Consider the following 18451-nt stretch of genomic DNA (forward strand, 5'->3'; position numbering starts at 1 on the left):
CCGCCACCTCCCCATGCAGCCAGGAACTGCCAAGCGTCCTCTGGAGGCAAAGTCAACCCCTCCCCCACTGAGAACCACTGGATATATTTCTTGAATACAGAAACTTAACTATTCATCTTTGCATCCCTGGTTCATAGCAGTGTCTAGCTCTAGCATTTACCCAGCAAATGTCAATTGAATGACTAAACAGAAAGTTGAAACTAGTGTCTTCATGTATGTAACCATTTTTTGTGCCTAAATATATTAATATATGTGTTTTCTTAAGAGAGGTCTTTCGATATATTTTTTTCTAGAAAGCTTTTGTTATTACGAGGATAACAATTTTCATGTAATTATTTATTCCTGTTTCTTCACTAGTTATAATTATATCATAAATTCATATTATACTGGCATATTGTATGCATCTCATAGACATTAATGTCAGTATATTTATCATTCCTTTTGAAGATGCCGTGAATCTGGTCTTATTAAAGGGGTATGTTCTGGAAAGGCTGGTGAAAGGATACTGACCCTTTTGATTCTACCTGGCCCTCAGGAGTCCATGACCCAGGAGTACCCGGCATGTGGTGCTGACTTAGTCCCATTCCACTGGGCAGCACGATTGAGTGATGGTTCTGAGTACCTCCTGGAGAATGCGGTGATTCTGAGTCACCTGCCAAAGAAATTAAGGCAGTAAATAAAGGTGGAAGAAAATCTGTACAAGCCCAGCACAATGCTCAAATGTTTCTCCTCTTAGGGTTAGCACTTTCATCTCGGACATTTAAGAGGCACAAATTGGCAGCGATCAACATGGCAGCTCCTGGTGTAACTTTCAGGTAGCACATGCTGTGTGCCGTATAGAGTTCTGAGAACTCTGCTCGATTTACTCACTGAATGCTAACAACAAGGGCACAAGGAAGGTGCTTTTATTATCTCCATTTTACAGGAAAGAAAACTGTGTCACAGAGAAGTTAAGTAATATAATTCATTAATTCCATAAATATCATTGAAGTGCGTCCCATGTGCTAAGTGCTGTGGGTGTGCTACCATGTGTTCATACATGGCATTCACCTTGACCTCAAGTAGCGTATATCCCTCTGGTGGAGTTGATGATCAAATATACAAAGTCCCAAGTCAGACATGTTAACTGCCATAAATGAGGATTTAATCATGTGCTCTGTTGATTGCCTTGCACCACTGGGAAGTTATATACCTTCTCCAAACCTGTTTTCTGATCTTTAAAACTGGTACTGTGCTAATACCTTGTGAGGTTGTTGAAAGTACAATGTCTGTATTTATTAATTACTTAATAAATGTTATATAGTAGAAGAGTAACAATCGAATGTTTTTTTTTTCCACCTGGTGTACCAGGGATTTCATGGAGGGGACATTTTAACTAAAGCTGGAAGGATTCACCAACATTTAATCATCTAGTAACAGAGGGGGGAAAAATCTATTCTTAATGGAGGAAATAATACCATAAAAGTATAGTGCAGGAAAGCTCAGAAAACAGGAAGAGCCTAGAGTTTAGTCTCTTTGTGGCATGAAAGAGTAGGTTCTCCTCCTTTTCTAGAAGAAGAAAAGGTAAAAAGAGTAGGTTGAGGCCACATCATTACATTAGCCTCAGGTTAAGGAATTTGGAACTTTTCGTTAGGCAACGTGGAACCACGGATAGCTTTTGAACAGAAGAGTGACAGTGCTTTGGGAAGATTTGTCTGCTGTTGACATGCAGGATGGATCTGAGTGGAGGAGCGTAGTGTCCAGGGGCGTAATCAGAAGCCCGTTGCACTGGAGACCATGGAAGGGGCTCGTGAGGCCTCATCAGGAGGGAGACAGAAGGGTCCTTTAGATGACAGAGCTGATTGGGTCTGGCAGAGATGGAGGAGGGAGTTGTCACAAGTCAAAAGGATCAAGGAAAGTTTTTAGGTACTGGGAGTGAGTACTTGGAAGGATTGCGCAGTGATCAGGAAGACCCAGAAAACTCCAACATGAGCTGTAGGGGTCGCTCACGAGTTTACCTTTTGACCTCTTGAGTTCAAGGAGCCATCTGTTTGGGGATGTGCAAGAAACAGATGTCCTTTCCAGGACCAAAACCTGAGCTGGAGATAGAAATGTAGAGGTTGTCTAGGCTGCTGTAGTCATAAGAACTGGCGAAAGGATAAAAGCTGTATTTTCCATGGAAAGGGTGGCGTGAAGCAACCAGTGACCATGCCTGAGGAGAAGGAAGAGGTCGGGGGAAAATCGGATGAAAACCAAGGGAGAGACCCCAAGAAGCCCAGGTGGAGGGGGAATCCAGAAAACATGGTTGGTCAATGGATTCAGATATTATAGTCTGGGGAGGGAGAGGAGAAGGACCAAGTGGGCTGGTCATGCGTTTGATAAGGAGGATGAAATTGACTTTGAGATCAAATGGTAGACATGCGTGGCAAGTGAGGAAGGAGTGTTGGGGTGCAGAGGCTGAGTGGTTACATGGAACAGGGTGCAATTCAAACACCCACCTTGGACTTCCAGCGTCAGGGGGTCAGTCCTTGAAAGGAGCACGTGCATGTGAGCGAGTGAGTGCACACACGTGTGTGTGTAGGAGAAGCATATGGTGAGTGGAAGTGCCCATGCCCAACTTCAGCCCTAGTCAGTTATTTCCATGTGGAAATGTGAGCCCCGTGTTGCCAGTGGCTTTGATTTTTCAAAAGAAACAGACAATCCAGGGGTTTTTTGATGTGAAATTTGCACCTTTGAAAATGTTGGCTCAAATTTTTAAAAACTCTGTCCAAACTGAACAAGGCAAGTCTGCAGATGGGACATAGCCCTTGAGGCTGCAATTTGCTCTTCTGGTATAGATCATGGGTTCCTGATGGTTCTTCATGGAGAGGAAGAGAAGGAGAGTCTGGCTTATCAAAAGCACTAGATAAATATTTGTTGAATGAGAAACAAGGTTGTGGGGAGATTATTTTTAGATAGGAGGAAATGTAGGGCTCTAATTTAATGTAGCTGTGACAGAGTGGCTGTCATGGACATGTATGGCAGCTAAGAGAATGCTGGTAAATTAAACCATGAGACATCTCTATTCAAAAAATGTTTTATTCCCCTGTCAATATTGGCCACTCGTTACCTATTAATACGATTGTCTTCACACCACTGGTAATTGACAGTGGCAGTAGAACAAAGATAAATTTGCAATATGATTATCACTATATTAGCACCATTGGTGATTAGTAATTATTAGAACAAGAGTAGCACCACTAAATTATTAGGTAAGCATGCCTTATCTGTCTTTTGTAATATATGAAAAAGTAGTCAAATTTTTCTGCTTGAGTTAAAGTCAGAGTGTGGACATTACATGAGAAACATACACAGAGCAGTAGAGATGTATAAGAGCAGATGCATAGGAAGTGTTTCCATTCATGGTAGTTTTTTTACACCTTCTGCAAGCTGTTCACTTATCAATCTCAGTCTTCTCCTAGGTATATTTTTCTGCTCAAACTCAAATAGAATTGAAATCGCAAATAGTGTGCAGTGCCGACATACGGACTGGTCGATTACTAACAGTACTTTGTGACTCTACCAATTTGGGAAATTGTAGGAAGGCCTGTGTAAGGACTTGCCTGTTTGTCTTTCCCCCGTAAGATGCAACAACTATATCAGGATATCTCACTTCAAGGTAAGTATTGTTGCCCATTGACAGGTGAGAAAACTGAGTCTCAGAAAGGTCAGGTAACTTGCTTAAGGTCACACCCTTAGTAAGTTATACAGCTGGAATCAAAGACAGGCTGCCTCCAATGCCTGTGTCCTAAAGGCAGCTTTAGCCAAATTAAGTTCTGAGTGACTTATTCCATTGAGTTTCATGAATAGAATTCCTATTTTCTGTTGTTCTAGAGACAACAGTCCTTTTGCTCTGGTCTTTGGGGACAGCTACAGTTTTCCATTTTCCTAAAAGAAATTGCAGAAGTAACACTTTGAACTCAAGACCAGTGATTTCCAAGGGGAAGCTGATGGTTGCAGAAACAGGCCTACATTGTAATCTGGAGGCTATGAGACTTTTCATTTCTTATCTCTCTGTCTTTTTTATTCTGAAAGCATTTTGTTAAATTACCATTTCCTTGTTGGGCTTGGCCATGTGTGAAATCCCAGAAGGAGAAGTCAAGCGTCCTTGCCCCATCCTTTTTCTCTTTATAGGCAAAGTTCTTACACAGTTCAATTTTTTTCAAAATATATGCAACTAGGAAGGGGATTTTTAAGACTTTAAATAATTAGCCTATCCTTTTATGAAGGCTTCAAAAAGATGCCTATAGTTGTGACAGGAATAGGGCCCCATGGAAAGCATTAGTATGCTACACGCTTTTCTCCAGAAGCTCAAATGTATCTCTGCTCTTTGTCATAGTTGAAAAGAAGCGTCTAGGGTTTTGTCTTTTTTTTTATACAGCAGGTTCTTATTAGTCATCAATTTTATACACATCAGTGTATACATGTCAATCCCAATTGCCCAATTTAGCACACCACCATCCCCACACACACCCCCCCCCCGGGGTTTCCCCCCACTTGGTGTCCATATGTTTATTTTCTACATCTGTGTCTCAACTTCTGCCCTGCAAACCGGTTCATCAGTACCATTTTCCTAGGTTCCACATACATGCATTAATATACGATATTTGTTTTTCTCTTTCTGACTTACTTCACTCTGTATGACAGTCTCTAGATCCATCCACGTCTCAACAAATGACCCAATTTCATTCCTTTTTATGGCTGAGTAATATTCCATTGTATATATGTACCACATCTTCTTTATCCCTTCGTCTGTCGATGGGCATTTACGTTGCTTCCATGACCTGGCTATTGTAAATAGTGCTGCAATGAATATTAGGGTGCATGTGTCCTTTTGAATTATGGTTTTCTCTGGGTATATGCCCAGTAGTGGGATTGCTGGATCATATGGTAATTCTATTTTTAGTTTTTTAAGAAACCTCCATACTGTTCTCCATAGTGGCTGTATCAATTTACATTCCCACCAACAGTGCAAGAGGGTTCCCTTTTCTCCCAGCATTTGCTGCTTGTAGATTTTCTGATGATGCCCATGCTAACTGGTGTGAGGTGATACCTCACTGTAGTTTTGATTTGCATTTCTCTAATTATTAGTGATGTTGAGAAGCTTTTCATGTGCTTCTTGGTCATCTGTATGTCTTCTTTGGAGAAATGTGTATTTAGATCTTCTGCCCATTTTTGGATTGGGTTGTTTGTTTCTTTAATATTGAGCTGCATGAGCTGTTTATATATTTTGGAGATTAATCCTTTGTCCGTTGATTCGTTTGCAAATATTTTCTCCCATTCTGAGGGTTGTCTTTTCATCTTGTTTATGGTTTCCTTTGCTGTGCAAAAGCTTTTAAGTTTCATTAGGTCCCATTTTTGTTTTTATTTCCAGTACTCTAGGAGGTGGATCAAAAAAGATCTTGCTGTGATTTATGTCAAAGAGTGTTCTTCCTATGTTTTCCTCTACGAGTTTTAGCGTGTCCGGTCTTACGTTTAGGTCTCGAATCCGTTTTGAGTTTATTTTTGTGTATGGTGTTAGGGAGTGTTCTAATTTCATTCTTTTACATATAGCTGTCCAGTTTTCCCAGCACCACTTATTGAAGAGACTGTCTTTTCTCCATTGTATATCCTTGCCTCCTTTGTCATAGATTAGTTGACGATAGGTGTGTGGGTGTATCTCTGGGCTTTCTATCTTGTTCCATTGATCTATGTTTCTGTTTTTGTGCCAGTACCATATTGTCTTGATTACTGTAGCTTTGTAGTATAGTCTGAAGTCAGGGAGTCTGATTCCTCCAGCTCCGTTTTTTCCCCTCAAGACTGCTTTGGCTATTTGGGGTCTTTTGGGTCTCCATACAAATTTTAAGATTATGTGTTCTAGTTCCGTAAAAAATGCCATTGGTAATTTGATAGGGATTGCATTGAATCTGTAGATTGCTTTGGATAGTATAGTCATTTTCACAATATTGATTCTTCCAATCCAAGAACCTGGTATATCTCTCCATCTGTTGGTATCATCTTTAATTTCTTTCATCAGTGTCTGATAGTTTTCTGCCTACAGGTCTTTTGTCTCCCTAGGTAGGTTTATTCCTAGGTATTTCATTCTTTTTGTTGCAGTCATACATGGGAGTCTTTCCTTAATTTCTCTTTCAGATTTTTCATCATTAGTGTATAGGTATGCAACAGATTTCTGTGCATTAATTTTGTATCCTGCTACTTTACCAAATTCATTGATTAGCTCTAGTAGTTTTCTGGTGGCATTTTTAGGATTCTCTATGTATAGTATCCTGTCATCTGCAAACAGCGACAGTTTTACTTCTTCTTTTCCAATTTGGATTCCTTTCATTTCTTTTTCTTCTCTGAGTGCCATGGCTAGGACTTCTAAAACTATGTTGAATAATAGTGGTGACAGTGGACATCCTTGTCTTGTTCCCGACCTTAGAGGAAATGCTTTCAGTTTTTCGCCACTGAGAATGATGTTTGCTGTGGGTCTGTCATATATGGCCTTTATTATCTTGAGGTAGGTTCCCTCTATGCCCACTTTCTGGAGAGTTTTTATCATAAATTGGTGTTGAATTTTGTCAAAAGCTTTTTCTGCATCTATTGAGATGATCATATGGTTTTTATTCTTCAATTTGTTAATATGGTCTATCACATTGATTGATTTGCGTATATTGAAGAATCCTTGCATCCCTCAGATAAATCCCACTTGACCATGGTATATGATCCTTTTAATGTGTTGTTGGATTCTGTTTGCTAGTAGTTTGTTGAGGATTTTTGCATCTATATTCATCAGTGATATTGGTCTGTAATTTTTGTTTTTTGTAGTATCTTTGTCTGCTTTTGGTATCAGGGTGATGGTGGCCTCATAGAATGATTTTGGGAGTGTTCCTTCCTCTGCAATTTTTTGGAAGAGTTTGAGAAGGATGGGTGTCAGCTCTTCTCTAAATGTTTGATAGAATTCACCTGTGAAGCCATCTGGTCCTGGACTTTTGTTTGTTGGAAGATTTTTAATCACAGTTTCAATTTCAGTGCTTGTGATTGGTCTGTTGATATTATCTATTTGTTCCTGGTTCAGTCTTGGAAGGTTATACCTTTCTAAGAATTTGTCTATTTCTTCCAGGTTCTCCATTTTATTGGCATAGAGTTGCTTGTAGTAGTCTCTTAGGATGCTTTGTATTTCTGTGGTGTCTGTTGTAACTTCTCCTTTTTCATTTCTAATTTTATTGATTTGAGTCCTCTCCCTCTTTTTCTTGATGAGTCTGGCTAATGGTTTATCAATTTTGTTTATCTTCTCAAAGAATCAGCTTTCAGTTTTATTGATCTTTGCTATTGTTTTCTGTGTTTCTATTTCATTTATTTCTGCTCTGATATTTATGATTTCTTTCCTTCTGCTAACTTTGGGTTTTGTTTGTTCTTCTTTCTCTAGTTCCTTTAGGTGTAAGGTTAGATTGTTTATTTGAGATGTTTCTTGTTTCTTGACATAGGCTTGTATAGCTTCTCTCTTAGAACTGCTTTTGCTGCATCCCATAGGTTTTGGATCATCGTGTTTTTATTGTCATTTGTCTCTAGGTATTTTTTGATTTCCTCTTTGATTTATTCAGTGATCTCTTGGTTATTTGGTAACGTATTGTTTAGCCTCTGTGTGTTTGTGTTTTTTACGTTTTTTGCCCTGTAATTCATTTCTAATCTCATAGCTTTGTGGTCAGAAAAGATGCTTGATATGACTTCAATTTTCTTAAATTTACTGAGGCTTGATTTGTGACCCATGATGTGATCTATCCTGGAGAATGTTCTTTGCACACTTGAGAAGAAAGTGTAATCTGCTCTTTTTGGATGGTATGTCCTATAAATATCAATTAAATCTATCTGGTCTGTTGTGTCATTGAAAGCTTCTGTTTCCTTATTAATTTTCTGTTTGGATGATGTGTCCATTGGTGTAAGTAAGGTGTTAAAATCCCCCACTATTATTGTGTTACTGTTGATTTCCTCTTTTATAGCTGTTAGCAGTTGCCTTATGTATTGAGGTGCCCCTATGTTGGGTGCGTATATATTTATAATTGTTATATCTTTTACTTGGATTGATCCCTTGATCATTATGTAGTGTCCTTCCTTGTCTCTTGTAACATTCTTTATTTTAAAGTCTATTTTACCTGATATGAGTATTGCTACTCCAGCTTTCTTTTGATTTCCATTTGCATGGAATATCTTTCTCCATCCCCTCACTTTCAGTCTGTATGTGTCCCTAGGCCCGAAGTGGGTCTCTTGTAGACAGCATATATATTGGTCTTGTTTTTGTATCCATTCAGCAAGCCTGTGTCTTTTGGTCAGAGCATTTAATCCATTCACGTTTAAGGTAATTATCAATATGTGTGTTCCCATGACCATTTTCTTAATTGTTTTGAGTTTGTTTTTGTAGGTCCTTTCTTCTCTTGTGTTTCCCACTTAAGAGAAGTTCCTTTAGCATTTGCTGTAGAGCTGGTTCAGCTGTGGTGCTGAATTCTCTTAGCTTTTGCTTGTCTGTAAAGCTTTTGATTTCTCCATCAAATCTGAATGAAATCCTTGCCGGGTGGAGTAATCTTGGTTGTAGGTTCTTCCCTTTTATCACTTAAAGTGTATCATGCCACTCCCTTCTGGCTTGTAGAGTTTCTGCTGAGAAATCACTGTTAACCTTGTGGGAGTTCCTTTGTATGTTATTTTTTCTTTTTCCCTTGCTGCTTTCAATAATTTTTCTTCATCTTTAATTGTTGCCAATTTGATTACAATGTGTCTCGGCATGTTTGTCCTTGGGTTTATCCTGTATGGGACTCGCTGCGCTTCCTGGACTTGGATGGCTATTTCCTTTCCCATGTTAGGGAGGTTTTCGACTATAATCTCTTCGAATATTTTCTCTGGTCCTTTCTCTCTCTCTTCTCCTTCTGGGACCCCTATAATGCGAATGTTGTTATGTTTAATGTTGTCCCAGAGGTCTCTTAGGCTGTCTTCATTTCTTTTCATTCTTTTTCCTTTATTATGTTCTGCGAATTTTTTTCTTTATTATGTTCTGTGAATTCCACCATTCTGTCTTCTAGGTCACTTGTCCGTTCTTCTGCGTCAGTTATTCTGCTATTGATTCATTCTTGTGTAGTATTTCACTTATTGTATTGTTCATCTCTGTTTGTTTATTCTTTAATTCTTCTATGCCTTTGTTAAACATTTCGTGTATCTTCTCGATCTTTGCCTCCGTTCTTTTTCCGAGGTCCTGGGTCATTTTCGCTATCATTTTTCTGAATTCTTTTTCTGGAAGGTTGCCTATCTCCATTTCATTTGGTTGTTTTTCTGGGGTTTTATCTTGTTCCTTCATCTGGTACATGCCCTCTACCTTTTCATCTCTTCTATCTTTCTGTGATGTGGTTTTTGTTCCACAGGCTGCAGGATTGTAGTTCTTGCTTCTGCTGTGTGCCCTCTGGTGGATGAGGCTCTCTAAGAGCTTGTGTCATTTTCCTGATGGGAGGGACTGACTGGTGGTGGGTAGAGCTGATTGTTGCTCTGATGGGCAGAGCTCAGTAAAACTTTAAGCCGCTTGACTGTTGATGGGTGGGACTGGGTTCCCTCCATGTTGGCTGTTTGGCCTGAGGCAACCCTACACTGGAGCCTACCTGGGCTCTTTGGTGGGGCTAGTCACAGACTCTGGAAGGGCTCACACCATGGAGTACTTCCCAGAACTTCTGCTACCAGTGTTCTTGTCCACACGGTGAGCCACAGTCACTCTTCCCCCGCCTCTGCAGTAGACCCTCTAACACTAGCACGTAGGTCTGGTTCAGTTTCCCCTGGGGTCACTGCTCCTTCCCCTGGGTCCCAATGCGCACACTACTGTGTGTGTGCCCTCCAAGAGTGGAGTCTCTGTTTCCCCCAGTCCTGTCAAAGTCCTGCAATCAATTCCCAGTAGGCTTCAATTCTGATTCTCTAGGAATTCCTTCTCCCATTGCCAGACCCCCAGGTTGGGAAGCCTGACGTGGGGCTCAGAACCTTCACTCCAGTGGGTGGACTTCTGTGGTATAAGTGTTCTCCAGTCTGTGAGTCACCCACCCAGCAATTATGGGATTTGATTTTACTGTGATTGCACCCCTCCTACCATCTCATTGTGGCTTCTCCTTTGTCTTTGGATGTAGGGTATCTTTTTTGGTGAGTTCCAGTGGCTTCCTGTCGATTATTGTCAAGCAGCTAGTTGTGATTCTGGTGTTCTCGCAAGAGGGAGTGAGTGCACGTCCTTCTACTCTGCCATCTAGTTTCCTCTCCCTATGGTTTTGTCTTTTAACTAAATGCATGTGTGTTTTTGAATGCAAAGATATACATATTTAAATATGTAACATATGAGTATATTCACATATATCCAAAAGTAAAGCTGTGTATGTATCCCTTCAGACAGATGTTAATGAGATAATAAATATTAATACACTTTATAGGTATACAACTTCATAGAACTCTATTTTTTAGGCAAAAATATGCTCCTCTGTAACCACACCACATAGACTAAGCGTCTGTTTTAAAGTGTGTTAAAATCCAGCAACTCAATGTCAATTGGATCTGGCTTCATAGTATTGCTTGCTTGAATATGGCTCTCACTGGGGGAGGAGAGCTTTCTGATATCATCCAAACCTCCAGAGTACCATTCAAAGCAGCTGGTATTCTATATATTACATAATTATGAAGCACACAGTGTAGTTTAGAATACTTAAGAGGCACTAGGGGCCCACTTCTCAAAATATTTACAGCCTTTTATTCTTCTAAAAACAATAATTTGCATGCCTAAAATGATATGTGTATCTTTGGCATGCAAATTTCATTTGGCTTCTTTTTTCTGGTGAAACTTGCTCTGAAAATATCAGTGTTTAGCAGTGAATAGTCCAGAGGGAGCTGTAGTTGGCAAGAAGGGAGGTCTTATATGTTTTCCTCAAATCTTGAGTATTCAGGGGGAAACAGGGTAGGTCTGAGTGAAGGATCCCCTGCTGAGGATCAGGCAATGGCATTTGAGGAGAGGCTGGAAAAATGATGTCAGCCTTTGCATTGAAAGGGATGATCAGGCCTAAGTACCTACACAATAGGCCATCTCTGGAGACTCTTACTTAGAAAAATATTGGGAAATTGTGTAGATTCCACAGCATGGTATTAACGCAAGGCTTCATGCCAAAGATTGGTAAAGTGACCCTTCTTAGAGCTCAGTGAATCTGATCATGCAGTGGGCTCCCCATGTCCACTTCTGCCTTTCCAACTGTTGTGCGCCCTTTAGGACCTCATGCAGTTAGCTAGTCACTCGGCAAACATGAGGTGCACCTCTGTGTGACAAGTGCTGTGCTGAACAGTAGGAATATAAAAATGAACGTCACAATATTGTCCCTTCAAGACTCAATTGTTGAAGAGTGAGACAAAGACATACAATCTAATCGGTGTGTCCAGGTGTCCATGGCATGGTAGGAAAAGCAAGGATGGGAATAATGAGGGTGCCAAGGAGGGAGTGTTCAACTCTAACTTAGGTGGCAGTAGCCACCAGGAAGGGCATTGCAATGGGGATGATGCCTGAGGCAGACGGTGCAGGGAAATGATTCCAGAAAGAGGCTGGGAGCAGGAAAGTTGTGGGAGGGCTTTGAGACGTGGCAGGGGAAGGACATGCTCTAACATTTTGTTTGTTTGTTTAATAACTCTTTTAGTAAAGCACTTTGGAGCCTTCCTAAACAACTTTATTTCTTCTGAAAGGTCTGTGCCTATAAGAGATCTGGGGCTTGGCCTTTGCTTTTTACTGAAAATGTCCCAGATGGTAGTCCTGCCATCTTGGTTGAACGGTACCCCTCCCAGGGGTCAAGTGGGGGCTGAATATCTTGAATGAGTGTCACATGATTTATACCCAAAATAGAACTGGTAGCAGAGTATGTAATCTGGCTTCAATTCCATTCTGAACGACATGATAAAAAAAAAAAAAAAAACACTCTGATAGCAGATTAAGAGTGAACAGGGGCTTCCCTGGTGGCGCAGTGGTTGAGAGTCTGCCTGCCGATACAGGAGACATGGGTTCGTGCCCCGGTCCGGGAAGATCCCCACATCCCGCGGAGCGGCTGGGTCCGTGAGCCATGGCCGCTGAGCCTGCGCGTCCAGAGCCTGTGCTCCGCAACGGGAGAGGCCACAACAGTGAGAGGCCCGCATACCGCAAAAAAAAAAAAAAAAAAAAGAGTGAACAGGCTCCTTTTAGAGCTCAAGCTTAATATGCCCCTTTTGTTTATGGGACTTTTCTACGAAAAATATATTAGAAAGATGAATAAATTACTAGATCAAAGTATTAATTAATTATACATATATTCAAGTGGTATTAAAATATTAAATGTGTACAGAGTATATATTTAATATAAAATATTAAATATGTACAGAGTACTTATGTAATATTATTACATAAAAAGATAAGAAAATGGGCCATAATCTTAGTGAGCAGAGTACAAAGGACAATTTTTTTATGGTTTTCTGTATGTATGCAAAACTGTATATAATGAAGCTACATTTATTTTATAAACAGAAAAAAATGCTTTTTCCTATTGGGACTACATCGTGGAAGTAGCAAATTACACAAGGTTCTCCCTCATGAAAGGACAGTAAGGATGCTTCTAAACCATCCCTAGAAAGCAGTCTACTATGATGAGGCTGGCCTGAAAGTCATGTACTGAAGATGATGTATTTTCCACTGTATTCTGTTCATTGAGCAACACAAGATCACCTACTGTATGCTGATACAAGGACATAAAAGATAAATGTGTCCATGGCCTCAAAGGGGCTCTAGTGTAGTTCAGGAAAGAGACACAGAGACCAAAAAAGCAAAGACACCTATCACGTCTAATAATGGAAGTCAGATCAGGTTACAAAGAGAAAGTTGTTAATTAAAATGGAAACCTTGCCTCGCTTATCCCTAACTGCCTTAGGTTTGAAAGGCGTTGCTTCAGACTTCCTGCCAGATTTCTGTTCTTCCATCACCACCATGGTTAAATGCTCTCTTGAGTGCCATATGCATTTCTGCCATGATGTAAACTCCCTGAGAGCCACATTATGTCATACTTATATTTATATGCCCCATAGTGCCTTGAACATAGTAGAAATTCAATACGTATTTATGGAACAAGTGAAGGGTCCAGTATTCTGTGAGGTACATACGCAGTAGTAATAGAAACTATTTCATTTCAGGCTCAAGCAAACTGTTTATTTCATAAATCTGACAACTGCAGTAGTGAAGGAAAGTGGCTACGTCGGATCTCATCAAGTATTGATTGACGATTGATGCACCTTCCAGTTGCCATGTGGCAAGGGAAGAGGTTTCTTCATAAAGCTAGTGGCCTCTGACATGAACCACAGTGGCTTTTTCTCTTACTAAATAGTCTTTTCTTTCAGCTAAGGTCATGCTACCTGGTATGCAGGAAACAAGTCACTCTTAGAAATATGAAAAGACAGAAACTTCTCTTTTTTTAAACCATAGTTGTATGGTTTGTAGAAAGACGCTACCCAGAAAACAATGATTTGTGAAGGGATTGGTTGGATCATTTTAACCTCCGGGGAGCCTGGTTTCTGTGTGGTGTCCAGGAACTGCCTGGTTAGCAGCATCCATGCTACCAGTTCACAGAGCCTGACACCCGTGTTGTGAGTGTTACCATTCAATTTTCACACAGCAAGAGTGACAAGAGCTAATTGTTTGGCCCCCATTTGTGTCCTTCCAATCCCACGAAGTTGACTGTTTTGCATAATAATCTGAATGGCTAATTGAAGCTCAAATAATCGTGTTTCTAAATCTGTAACTAAAATGTGCCAGAAAGGATGGTTCCATATGGTGAAAAGAAAAGACATCTCAGTGAGAAGAAATCTTTCCAGAATTTTGCTTTAGTTAAAAAAAAATGTAACATATTTTGGAAGAACCACTATTTCGACTGCATATTCCATTAAGATGTAAGGGTGTGTACCTAATTATGTGAACACTCACGGACACGCATGAACACATCTCTTTAATGGAATAAGCCGAACCATTTTGAGCTTTGGACAGTTAGAAACTTGAGTTCTAGATACTTCAATGGAAGGTAATGTCATATGGAATTGAACTGAGACTGTGGTACATTTTGGAGAATAAATCAGGCGGTTTCTTCCATTGAAATAATGCTGGAAATATGAGTGTGCTGGGCAAAGGGGCATGAAGAAACTTTAGGAGTTGATACATATGCTCACTATTTTGAATGGGAAGATGGTTTCATGGGGGCACGCATATGTCAAAACTTAGCAAATTGTGTTCTTTAAACAGGTGCAGTTATTGTGTGTTAGTGATACTTCCATAATTAAAAGTCAATTTTAGCGTGCTGGATTAGAGAGTCCCCATACAGGTCTCTCACGAAGAGTCACATAAGACAACTGAGACCAACGCCAATGTGCTTCACCTGGCAAATGCCTACAGGTATCATTCCTCCAACCATCCATCACTCCTTCTAAGATACAGGAAGATAAAAAATAGCGGATGGGTTTTGTGATAAACGTGGGTATGCCCGTTCAGTATCCTGGACCAATCACCGCTTGCCTGGACCTGTCTCTGGCCTGGAGGGAAGAAGCAGCATGTCCCATCACTGATGACATTAGGAACTTGGTTATAATCCAGAATCTGGATTTAGGACTGTGACACCAGCAAGTTACAGTTACCCCTTGGGACCCTTTCATCCTACATGGTCAATTTGATGTCTTAATACATTGAAATGTCAGATTCACCTACATTTATCTGACTCCTCCCGTACATTCTTTTTTTGCTACTCACTGCAAGCAATGCAGACAAAACTGTAGGAATAGTGCCAAAAAGAAAGAGTTTACAAATTCCAAGTGAATCTTATCCAAGGGCAACTGCTTTTGTGTGAAGGAGCCTTCTAACAGTAAAAGACAACCTTATGTTTATGAATCTCAGTCCTACTGTTCCCAACACGAGGAGCTGGAACACATCTCCATCTTCTGTCTGGAGCTTGGAGAGGGGCTTCCCAGATGTGTGGCCGTTGGGCCCAGGAGCTGAGGCTGGGATTAGAGTTTAAGAGGATTGGAATATACGTTGCTGGACTCGAGGGCATCGTGGGTGAGAAGAAGTCCTAAGAAAGGGAGGCAGGGCTTCCCTGGTGGCGCAGTGGTTGAGAGTCCACCTGCCAATGCAGGGGACACGAGTTCGTGCCCCGGTCCGGGAAGATCCCACATGCCGTGGAGCGGCTGGGCCCGTGAGCCATGGCCGCTGAGCCTGCGCGTCCGGAGCCTGTGCTCCGCAACGGGAGAGGCCACAACAGTGAGAGGCCCGCGTACCACCAAAAAAAAAAAAAAAAAAAAAGAAGAAGAAGAAAGGGAGGAGGAGGTAGGATGTCAATTGGTGTGTCCTTCCCAGTAATTCCCAGAGTCATGGTGGAGACTTTCTCTCTTTCCCACTTACTCCCACACATCCAGAGGAAGGTATACTCTCACACGTGGGTAAGGAGAAAGAGGGAAACCAGAAAAGTTGAGGAGACCAGGAGCATGGGGCTTGTACGGGGAGAACAGAAGGGATGTGGAAGCGGCAGCATCTCCAAATCCATGGGAGGTGGGGTATGGGGGTTAGGGTGGCCTCTGGACCCACTGAGGGTGAGTAAGAATTTCAGTGCTTTCAGGTGGAGAAATTAAGTACACATGGTTTTTCTATATCCCTTCCTTTACCTCCATTATTTCTTATTCTCTTGCCTAAAAACTATTTGTTTCATTTCTAATTAGAATCAACATTTCAAGTTCAGACTTATTTTTTAGAAATGAATGTTTGACAAACTAGCATCCCAATGTCCAGATGTTAAAATGAACTTTAAAATTAAACCAGGAGCCTATCTACATTTCTGAACATCTAGAAACAAAGCACAGTTTTTCTTTATAGGTTGGGCTATCCTGTTATAATTAACGTTAATCCATACTAAATGAGCTTTAAGAAAACAGGCTTTCGGGCTTCCCTGGTGGCGCAGTGGTTGAGAGTCCGCCTGCCGATGCGGGGGACATAGGTTCGTGCCCCGGTCCGGGAAGACCCCACATGTCAAGAAGCGGCTGGGCCCGCGAGCCATGGCCGCTGAGCCTGCGCGTCCGGAGCCTGTGCGCCGCAACGGGAGAGGCCACAACAGTGAGAGGCCCGCGTACCGCAAATAAATAAAAAAAAAAGAAAACAGGCTTTCCTTACCTCGGTTCCATTTCGTTTTTCGGCTTTAATGATTTGCGGTAGCCCCTGCTCGTTTTAGTTAGCCAGGCGCGAATGTAAATGGTAATGAGCCTTTTGTGCATATGTGGGAAATTCAAAATCCATCTCTATTAACAGTCTATTAACTGTGTAAAGAAAGTTACACCATAGGAGGCCACAGTAGTCTGAACAAAAAGGCTTCTATTGTACAAAACCAATTTCCACGGAATCAAGTTGGGCGATAGTGTTTTCTCTTGAATGATATTTGTGCAGCGGTAGAGGTGTCTGACCTATCCACTGGACAGAGGAGTTCTATCAGTAAGTGCGGGTAAAGATCAAAGGAAAGATATTTCCTGCGTGACTCGGGTGAAACGGCAGTGCTTCATAATAGTGTTGTTTGCCTAGCCACCTTGATTACTACATTTGTCAGAGTACAACCTGGTGAAGCTTGTGCATCGTTTAATTTATTTAGGAAGCAGCAAGTGATTTCTGTAAATTAAAAAGTACCTCATTTTGGTTTTAGGATTTTCCTTTTTTTTAAATGTACTCATAGTAATGATCAGCTAATGCCATGTCACATGGCTAACTACAGTGCCTGACACATAGTAGGAATTCAGTGACTATGTATTAATGAATGAATGAACAAAATTTCTCTTAAGCAACGGTTCCCAAGAGTATGACTTACTCATACCATCCTACTCTGGAAAGCTTTTTTCATTTTGGTCTAAAATGTGTATTTCCTCTCCTTTTCTGGTAATGCAAACATTAATGCGTGATCTCATAGAATTACTTTTCGTCTCAGTAGATGCCTTTGTAAGATTAGGAATACAGTTTTTAACATAGGCTGTTGTTCAGTGATCTTTATATCCCTGACAGCATTTTAGCTCAGTGAAGAAACTCAGGATCCTACAAGTACCCTCCTCCACCGCCACCCCTAAAATGGTTCTGCAGAAACCTCTGAAGGGTCCGAACAGCAACCTGATTGTAATAAAAGAGATGCTCAAAAGCTCACATGGGTTTGTCCCAGGATCCAGTTCAAGAGCCTGAGCGCTGCATTTAAGACGTGGCACCACACTGATACGCCGCAGGGCCCTGTGCTAGAAATCGATGCTGATACAATTCGACGAGTCTGTAATCAGTTTGAGATCATGCTCCAGTATGTTCTACAGCAGACAGATTGCAATTTTCACTTTAGTTCTCTAGTAAAACAGACGATGATTGGGAAAGTTATCCTGCAGTATGCTTGTTAATAGCTTGGGGAAAAAAAGGTAATATATTTTGTTCACTTAGTTGCTCCAAAATAGAAAAAAGTAGATTTTTAGTCTCTCTCTTTTCTTGATGCCCACTTGTTTTCACACACCCTCATACTTTACATGGATGTGTTTATATGTGTTTTCCTCCTCCACCACGGATGACACATGCCTCCAGAGAAGGGTCTTTCCAGATGTTTTACATCTTTGTATCCCTGGAGCCAGGCACAACATCTAGTATTTTTCAGAATGAAGTAATAGAAGTACACTTTTTAAAGGTTAAAAAAATGAGTCTCCGGTGTTGACTCAAAAACACATGTTCTAATATCATCTATTTGTACGTAGGTCTACACCCGCAAACTTGAAAGTAAATATGAACTCCTTCATACAAAGCTATTATACAGAAGACCAAACGAAATGTATAGTAAATGCCACCAATTCATGTAATCAATTCAAGTGGTCCTAACAACTTTAACATGACGGGTGATGTTGTTTTGCTGAAACTGGCTTCATGCTTAAGAAATTAAAAAAAGTCTCTGCTTGGGCAGTTTTTTTTCAGTTGTCAACCTGAGTCTTACAGTTTTGAGTATGATGGACCATGATTTGATTTGTTATTATTGTTTTGGTTATTTTTCCTTTTAACAGTGAACATGAATTTAAATCACCATTTGTTTTGAAAAGCTGATTAATGTAATAGAGCACCTCAAAATACAATGTTCATTTTTTCAAAATACTGTATGTGGAAATTCTTCAGTGCTTATTTACTTCCATACCTACTGTAGATGCCATATATAAAGTCAGTCTATCTGGTCACAACATGAATATGGTCCTCATGGCCACAGCCAGGTTTCTGCATTCCTCGTGGCTACACCCGCTTTGTGAGGTTTCAATTATCCCACTCGTTTTCTCTGGGAAAACTTGGAATAATTTTATTTATATGTTAACTCTTGGTTATAAGGAGTCATCCAGGTGAAGCAGACTTTTAAAATTTTCATAG

The sequence above is a fragment of the Grampus griseus genome (genome assembly GCF_964374135.1).
Source record: "Grampus griseus genome assembly, chromosome: 13".
In the NCBI taxonomy this organism is placed as follows: Eukaryota; Metazoa; Chordata; class Mammalia; order Artiodactyla; family Delphinidae; genus Grampus; species Grampus griseus.